The following is a 7,555-nucleotide window of genomic DNA, read 5'->3' as shown; positions in this document are numbered from 1 at the left end:
ACCATAGAAATTAGTTTAGGAAAAGTGCTTGAGAACTCAGTCCGTGGAAAATGCATATAAATGATGTGGAAAAGGAAAAAGATCTTACTGCTCTACTTGTCACACAGATTTATAGAAGAAAATTGCATGTTTAGCTTAGAGGGAATTCAGAGGGGAAAATGAGAGAACAAGTTAATTGTAATGACAGTTTGAGTTAGTTGAACAAATATATTTTGGGAAATGGGACAGATCATTAAAGCTGTAAAACAATCTAGCCTCCTGGCTCTTTGCATTTTTTCTGGATTTTTAGTAGGGTCCAAATTCATTTTGAGCAATAAATTTTAAACCTTTTCCAGTAAAGTGCATAATGACCACAATTTTGTCAGGTACAGTTGGGAGGAGACCTTCAATGCTGCACATGGATTGCAATTACAATAGCCTCCAGGTAAAAATATCGCTTCTTTTTCATTTATAGTTTCAGAACAGCTGCCATTCCACAAAATGGTAAAGGCATAATTATTGAGCCATTAGGTAGAAGGATAAAACACTCTCCAATCAGTTGGACAACAGAAAGACCATATAACTTGCAACAGATAACAGCCTTGGCATTTAGCACATACTGAGAGGTTCTCAGACTAGGGGCTGAGGAGGACTTTATAACAGTGTATGCAGAGGAAAGGAAACTCCTACTTGGACCAGATCTGGAGACCTAAGCCATCTCAGCGCGGTCATCCCACAGCCACATCCATGACACTGATGCACACTGCCACCCTGAGGAAGGTGACAATGGACATATCCTCCGTGCTTGGGCCTCAGTGGTGGAATAGTCTTTTCTGGGTTGGCATTTGCCTGCCCCAACGGCTCTCTGATCCAATCAACGTTTTGTGCTGAACGAAATGCTTCTCTTCCTTGTGGAGTGAATAGTCTGTATGATTTTTATCCATGAAGGACAGTGGACACTGGTCTGCAGAAGCGACTGCCATTTGCATGGTTTCTCGGTCAGATATCTGCCATGTCAGACCTCCCAGAGATGGTCCAGCAGGGGAGAAGAAGGAGGAGAACAGCCGTTGCTCAAAGCGCTGGCTTGTTTGGAAAGGACCTGGTGTAGAGATACAGCAAGCAGAGGAAAGGATTGAGCTGCTGGCCCTGCTCATTAATTTGGGTCCAGTGATGTGCCCTGCACTCTCAGGTGCTCTTTGATCTGGCTGACAGTTTGTGAAAATTGCCCAACTGCCCAGAGCCCTCCCCAAAACTGATACAGAATCAGATTGTGTACAAGCTCTATGGATGTCATTCGTCATCTCATTAATGTGTTCAGAAATTACTGCTAGGCAGGAAAGGAGAGACACGGACCGTGTGCCAGCAGCACTGCTTTTTTCATGAGCTTCAGAGGGTGACGCTTGTCCCTGACCCTGAGCTGTCTATGGCTGCTGGGAGGCCATGGCAATCACTGTACCCCCGTGCTGGTGTTAATGAGGTTTGTAAAGCTCATGGGCAAGAATACCCGTGTGCGAAACGGGGGAATTTAGCAAACCCAACTGTCAAGCATGGAAACCTGGCTTTTCCTCAGTGCTACAGCACCACGACCTCCAGCAGCTGGGCAAGGAGCAGGCGAGTGGCAATGCCACCAGCAGCGCAGCATGCCCTTTCCTGGCTCACCCTCCTGCAGAAAGGCTCTTCCTGAATCTTTTTTGCCCTCAGAGTCATTGCAGTGCTGGAGGCGGGGAATGACTCCTTCCCCCTTATGCTTGGACTCCCCAGTATGATTAGCATAACGACAGGGGACTGAAATGTGAAAGAGCAGCCTCTGTATTCTCTCCACACAGCCCAGGGAAGAAATGTTTTAATTAAATTCCTTAGAAAAGGAAAAAAAAGGGAAAGGAAAAGAGGCAAGACGAGGGAAAAAATCCCAACCAAATGAAAGTAAGCATTTTTGTGATGACGCCAAAAGCAGTATTTTGCCAAGCCGTTAGCTGTTCCTCACTTTTCTAGCTTTTCTTTGCTCACGGCTATAATGTTTGTGCTTTCTCTTCCTTAGTCCTCTGGGCGCTGACGTAAACAATACAGCATGTCAATATTCTTCCCACGTCCCAGCTGGTGGCAAAAGCCATCAAAATTTTCTGCTCCAATGCAAAACGCCTTTGTGTTGGTGCTCTGCCAGTGGAAGAAATCACTGAGGCTGTTTTCCAGGTATAAACCTTGTCTGTAAGGCCATTTCCTTACTGTATGAATCCGATAAACCGATTAGTTTAACAATCTGTAACAGGTTAATTGGAAGGCGGTAAAACAGCCTGTTACAAATAGAAAAAAATATTCTATCTGGTGTCACACAAGGAGGAAACAGCCTCAGAATGAAGTCTGAGGCTTCAACTCACTTCAGGTATCAAGGAATGTCATATAGGCGCATTGCAGTGCCAGATGCTGGGACTATCTTCCTGGGCTGGTGAGGAATTTAGGCAGGTAGTCACTGAGCTTTTCATCCACTGACCAAGCGAAAAGCCATAAGAGAGGCCTGGCTTAGCTGGCTGTCAGGTTCAGATCAGGGTGGCAGCTTGCCTGCCCTGCCAACAGCATTTGAGTGCTTGCAGGTGCAGGCTGTCCTCTGCTGCTAGACCCACCAGTGTAATCAAGACTCTCTCAGCCACCCAGGGGGCACTTTAAATCCAGAATTTCATTCCTCAGCTTCTCCTTGCCTTGCAACTGAGCTGCTGCCCAGTCCCTAGAAAGCCCACACTTACTCCAGGGCACCTCTGTTCACAGCATTGAGGCTCTCCAGAAGCCTGATGGTTGCTCCTAGATATGCCCCTGGTCCCTGGCTCAGCCTGGGCAGAGCTGAATACCCTAATACCCATCTCACACAAACCCCATATCAGGATTCACAAACTACACTTGCCTCCTTCTCCCTTGCCTTGTGTGGCCTTGACCGGTATGCATTCCCAGCACATGCCAAACTGGTGGCTGCAAGAAGCACTCAGAGATGGAGATGCCTTAATCCTTGTGGCTCAATAGTTTGAGCAGTCTCTCCTGAAATGGGCAACCTGGGTTCATTCCTCTTCAGTGTTTGAGAAGCTTGCAAGGCGACATTGAAGCCTCTGCAGTGCTGGGGAGAAAAGACAGCTTCCCGCTAAAGCTTTTCCGGTTTGCTTAGAACAATTTAATATAGATTAAGCCAAGGAAAGAAGACTAGGGAAGAGAAGAAGAAAAAGAAGGGGGAACTTTGCTATGGCCTGGTACTCACCTGGGCAAGGGAAGAGAAACAGTTCAGGCTCTGCGCCCATAGTCATGACTGGAGGCGAGCAAGCTAAACTAAAGCTAACTCAAGGGTTTGGATGCTGCAGCAGAACCTGGCGTTGGCACAGCTTTATGTGCCTTCCTCTCTCCACAGGTTTTATAAGGAGAATTCAGGCTGGTACAGCCTGCTATCTAGTTATGCTCAGCGCTGCGACCTCCGTACTGTCTTTGGTTCTCAGACTAGCCTCTCCTCCTTTCCACTCTAATTAAAGCAGATAACAAACTTGGAAGCAGAGATTCTGTCGAGCAGCCATCTCTCTTCTGGTGTCTATCGTGATCAGCGCTGGTTGGGCTCTGCTGCATTTTCCCTAAAGGAAATGTTGCCGTTGGTGTCTACCCCTTTTTCTCTTTCCCATGAGGTACAAGGGGGTTGCGAAGGGAGAGCAGGAGTGACCCACAAACAGGCTAACAGTAGCTGTTGAGAAGGGAAAGACAAGCAAGACAGAGGGAGCAGGGAAGAGGTGGCCAACGCTGGGGCAGCGCGGCGCAGCGCGGCCCAGCTGGGCTGCACGCTCGCTGGCCTCCCACGCCAGTGCCTTGGAGCTCGGTGCAAGGGCAGGCGAGGGACGTGGCCCTGCAACGGGAAATGGGCTGGTTTGCAGGGCTCTGCCACAGCAGTTACACAGAGAGTAGACTTGGCAGGGATGTCGAGAGGCCATCTAGCCTGTTCCCTTGCCTGAAGGCAGGATCGACTGCACTTAAATCATTTCTGACAGATGCTTGTCCAGCCTGTTGTTAAAAACCTTCACTCCCACAGCCTCCCCAGGCAGTTTATACCCGTGGTTAACCAGCCTTAAAATTAGAAAGTGTTTACTGGGATCCGAACTAAATCTCCCTCGCTGTAACTCAGGCCTGTTATTCCTTGTCTGACCTGCAGTGGATATGAAGGAAAGCTTTCACAGTTCTTATGTATCTGCAGCTATCGATCAGGTTTCCCGTTGTTCTTCCCTTCTCTGGCCTAAACAGGTTCCTCTCTGTCTGTGTCCCTCTTCAAAGTGTCCCTAGCTTATTTATAGAAAAGCCTTGCAAAAGCCTTGTTGCAATCAAGCTGTATGATCCGGACTAGCCTGCATCTTTTCCTTCCAGGCAAGAAGTAGTAGGGCAGGGTCTGGAGATGGGTGTCAGCCTCTTAGACTGGTCTAACAGAACTTTGTGCATTTCTCTAGCTCCATCTGCTTCTCTGCTAAATAAGCTACAGCTCTGCCTATGCACCGTCTGCATTCACAAGAGGCAACGGTGCCGGCATGGGCATCCTCTGTTTTGTTGTTACTCTTCTTTAGGCCCTCAGAGTATATTTGGTTTTTGATTCGTTTCCTTAAATGCCATTATATTGCTTAGAGATGATAACTCCTCCATGAACAACATTCCCATCTTCTTCATGAAACTTGCTAAGATTTTTCGGCAGCCAAAAAGTGGCTGGTTTTTGAACGTTTACAAAAACACTACAGGACAGAATAAACCCCTCGCCTGACTTAAGCATAAACAAATTCATGTATCCCACAGAGGCATATAAGGATTCTTCCATGCCTTCTCCGGCATGGAAATAATGCCAAGTCCCCCAGTATACTTCAAAGTAGGGTTTTCAAGAGATGGGTGGATTTTCTCAGCTCTGCTTTCCAGTGGTGGCAAGTGAGGCAAGAGAGGTGGGAGCAGTGCCGGGCCCCTGGCCAGGCAGGCACTGCTGCGGCCACCCTTGCTCTCCTACGTCAGCACATGTGGGCAGACAGGCCGCAAGCCCATGTGTATCTGGGATATACATAAGTGCATTTTCATATTACATCTAATGTAATAAGTCAGTTAAATGCCCCTAGTTCAGTGAGGGCAGCATGTTAATAAATTGTCATTACCAGCAGTTGACAGTTGGTTAGCACAGATTAATTCCTAGTGAAGAAAAAAAAAACCTCTTTATGTAATGTAACGCTCTTGGCTGTGGATCAAGGGTTGCAATCATCCACCCACGGCAGACCTTTAAATCCGGCTTTGTTCTGCAGGAAAAATAGACCAAAAAAACCCAAAAAATCCTCTTGTTTTTAAAGGTTATGATTCAGCCAGCCTAAGTGAGATCCTAATTCCAGGAGGACTGAGTTTATTTCCTAAAGAGTACAGTATGTTAAATCATCGCCTGGTGGTGTAGATGTGCTCCGCTTCTCTGCGGGCTTTGCAGAGGAGCTGGTGGCTAGTTGTGTGAGGCACTGCGCAGGCTCCTGTGTCCAGGCTTTTGGACAATATCTTTTTATCGTGGCCGCAGGATCTGTCCCGCAGTCCACCCTGGACATATGACAAACTAAATGACTGAAATTTGCCTCTCCGAATCCCTCCCGTAACACAAGCAGGCTTTCACTCTCATGGCCATCGGGAGGCTCCTGGTACTTTTTTTTCCACTCAGAAGTGATAGCATTTAATAATGACCCATTTCCTTGTCCACCCTTAAGACATTCCTTGAGACGTGGCTTTAGGAGTTGACTTCCGGGCTCCTCTTGGTTGGGGGGAAATACTTTGTTTTACCACTTCTCTAGGCTCCCCTGGCAGGCGAGGACTTACAGAGGCGTCTGTATCTTGGCCTAAGAGGTTGAGATACTCCCCTAAAAGCCTGAGATTAAAAGCAAAACTAACTGGAAAGCCACATCCACAGAAACGTCAATACTAATCAGTGGTGAAGAAGAGAAATCATTATGTTTATCCCGTGAGCCTAGAATATTGATATAATAAAACTGACTCACATACTGGAAAACAGATGTGGCTTATACTTGTGAGTACTGGTTTTTATTACAACTTAATTTTACTGATAATCTGATAGGAATCGTTCTATTGATTTGCTGATGATCTCATAGGAAACAGTTGGAAGGAATGTAATAGTATAGATTAAAGAAAGAATGATTCCATTTTATTTCAACATTTTATATTTTACAATATCTTGATTTACTCAAACTAAATATTCATAAAACCAGAAAAGAACCCCATAAGCTGTCCCGTAAACAGGACAAACAAGGCTTCCCTGGGCTGGGCAGCAGCCTGAGTGCTGCTAAGTCTCAGCTGGGAAAATGAGAAAAGACTGGGGCAGTGGGGATCTGGTCGACATTGGCATTTGCTCTCTTCTCTTTTCCCTTTTGCCTCGCTTTTCTCCAGTGCTATCAAGCAGCAGAAAACAGATTAAATATGTAAGTGTGAGAACAAAGTAAGTTCTGTGAATGTAAAGGGCTACAAATGGCAAACGAGACGGGGTGTGCAGGCCCCATCACCGGTAGATGCCATGAGGACGCCCAGAGGTTGCTAACTCTGAATTTAATCCCCGCAGGAGCCTCGTGTTTCTACAAATCTCCGCTCAAGCAATTCATTCCAGTTTTTGCCAGTTACTTGCATTATCAGGACCTGAAAGGGGCCTGCGGCCGATAGAGGTCCCCGGGCCACGCGTTTTCTCATCACATTGCCAAACCCAACCTCTTTTTGCTCATGGCTGAGGCTACCTGTGCTGCAACAGGAATCGCAGGCCGCATTCACAGCTATTAGAAAATTTTGCTGCAGTAAAACAGAGTAATGAGATGAAAGGCTTTGACTCTTGACATCAGAGATGGAATATGGCTGTTAGATCACCTCAGTCATCTCTCAGAAATGCTGAACTGCTCTTTTTATGTTTTCTAATACTTTGTCTGGCCTGGAAAAGAGTTACTGGTAAAGGGATGCAAGGCAGGAGGCTGGTAATTGCCTTTCTGCCTCTGCCACACTGGACAACGTAGTGGATGTCAGATGGAGACACGAGCTTCTGGATGCAGCTGCAGAAGCCATACACAAAAATCACCTGTGTGTTAATAACTATCATCTTTTTATTTGTTCTGGGACTAGAGGAAGACAAAAAAGAACAGACAATATGTCAAAGAAATGCCGATATGTTCCTGATTTCGGCGTTTGGAAAGAATCAAGTTAAAAAAAATCCCACGATTTCTGTCTCAAAATGCTCCGTTTTAGAAATGTGTACTTTGTAGTTTTTCTGTTTTTGTTTCACTTCCTTGCTCAGTCGTGCTATTATAAGAAGCTAAGAACCAAGGAAGAGAAGGGAAAGAGAGAAACAAAAATGCAAGGTTTGCTGAAGTCGTTTTCGTGGAGAGTGGGAGAAGATTCTGCGTGTCTGGGGCTTTTTGCTCTCCTTAGGTGAAATCGCTGAGAAATGCAGCCTTCTCAGGGCTCCTCCACAGGTGGTGATGCAGGAAATCACATGTGGCCAAACTGATGAGCGTCCACGGGCTGGGGCATCACAGACGCATGGGGCGGTTTTTCGACATCTCCCTGC

Source organism: Struthio camelus, chromosome 3 (genome assembly GCF_040807025.1).
Source record: "Struthio camelus isolate bStrCam1 chromosome 3, bStrCam1.hap1, whole genome shotgun sequence".
NCBI lineage: Eukaryota > Metazoa > Chordata > Aves > Struthioniformes > Struthionidae > Struthio > Struthio camelus.
This window is presented reverse-complemented; position numbering follows the sequence as displayed.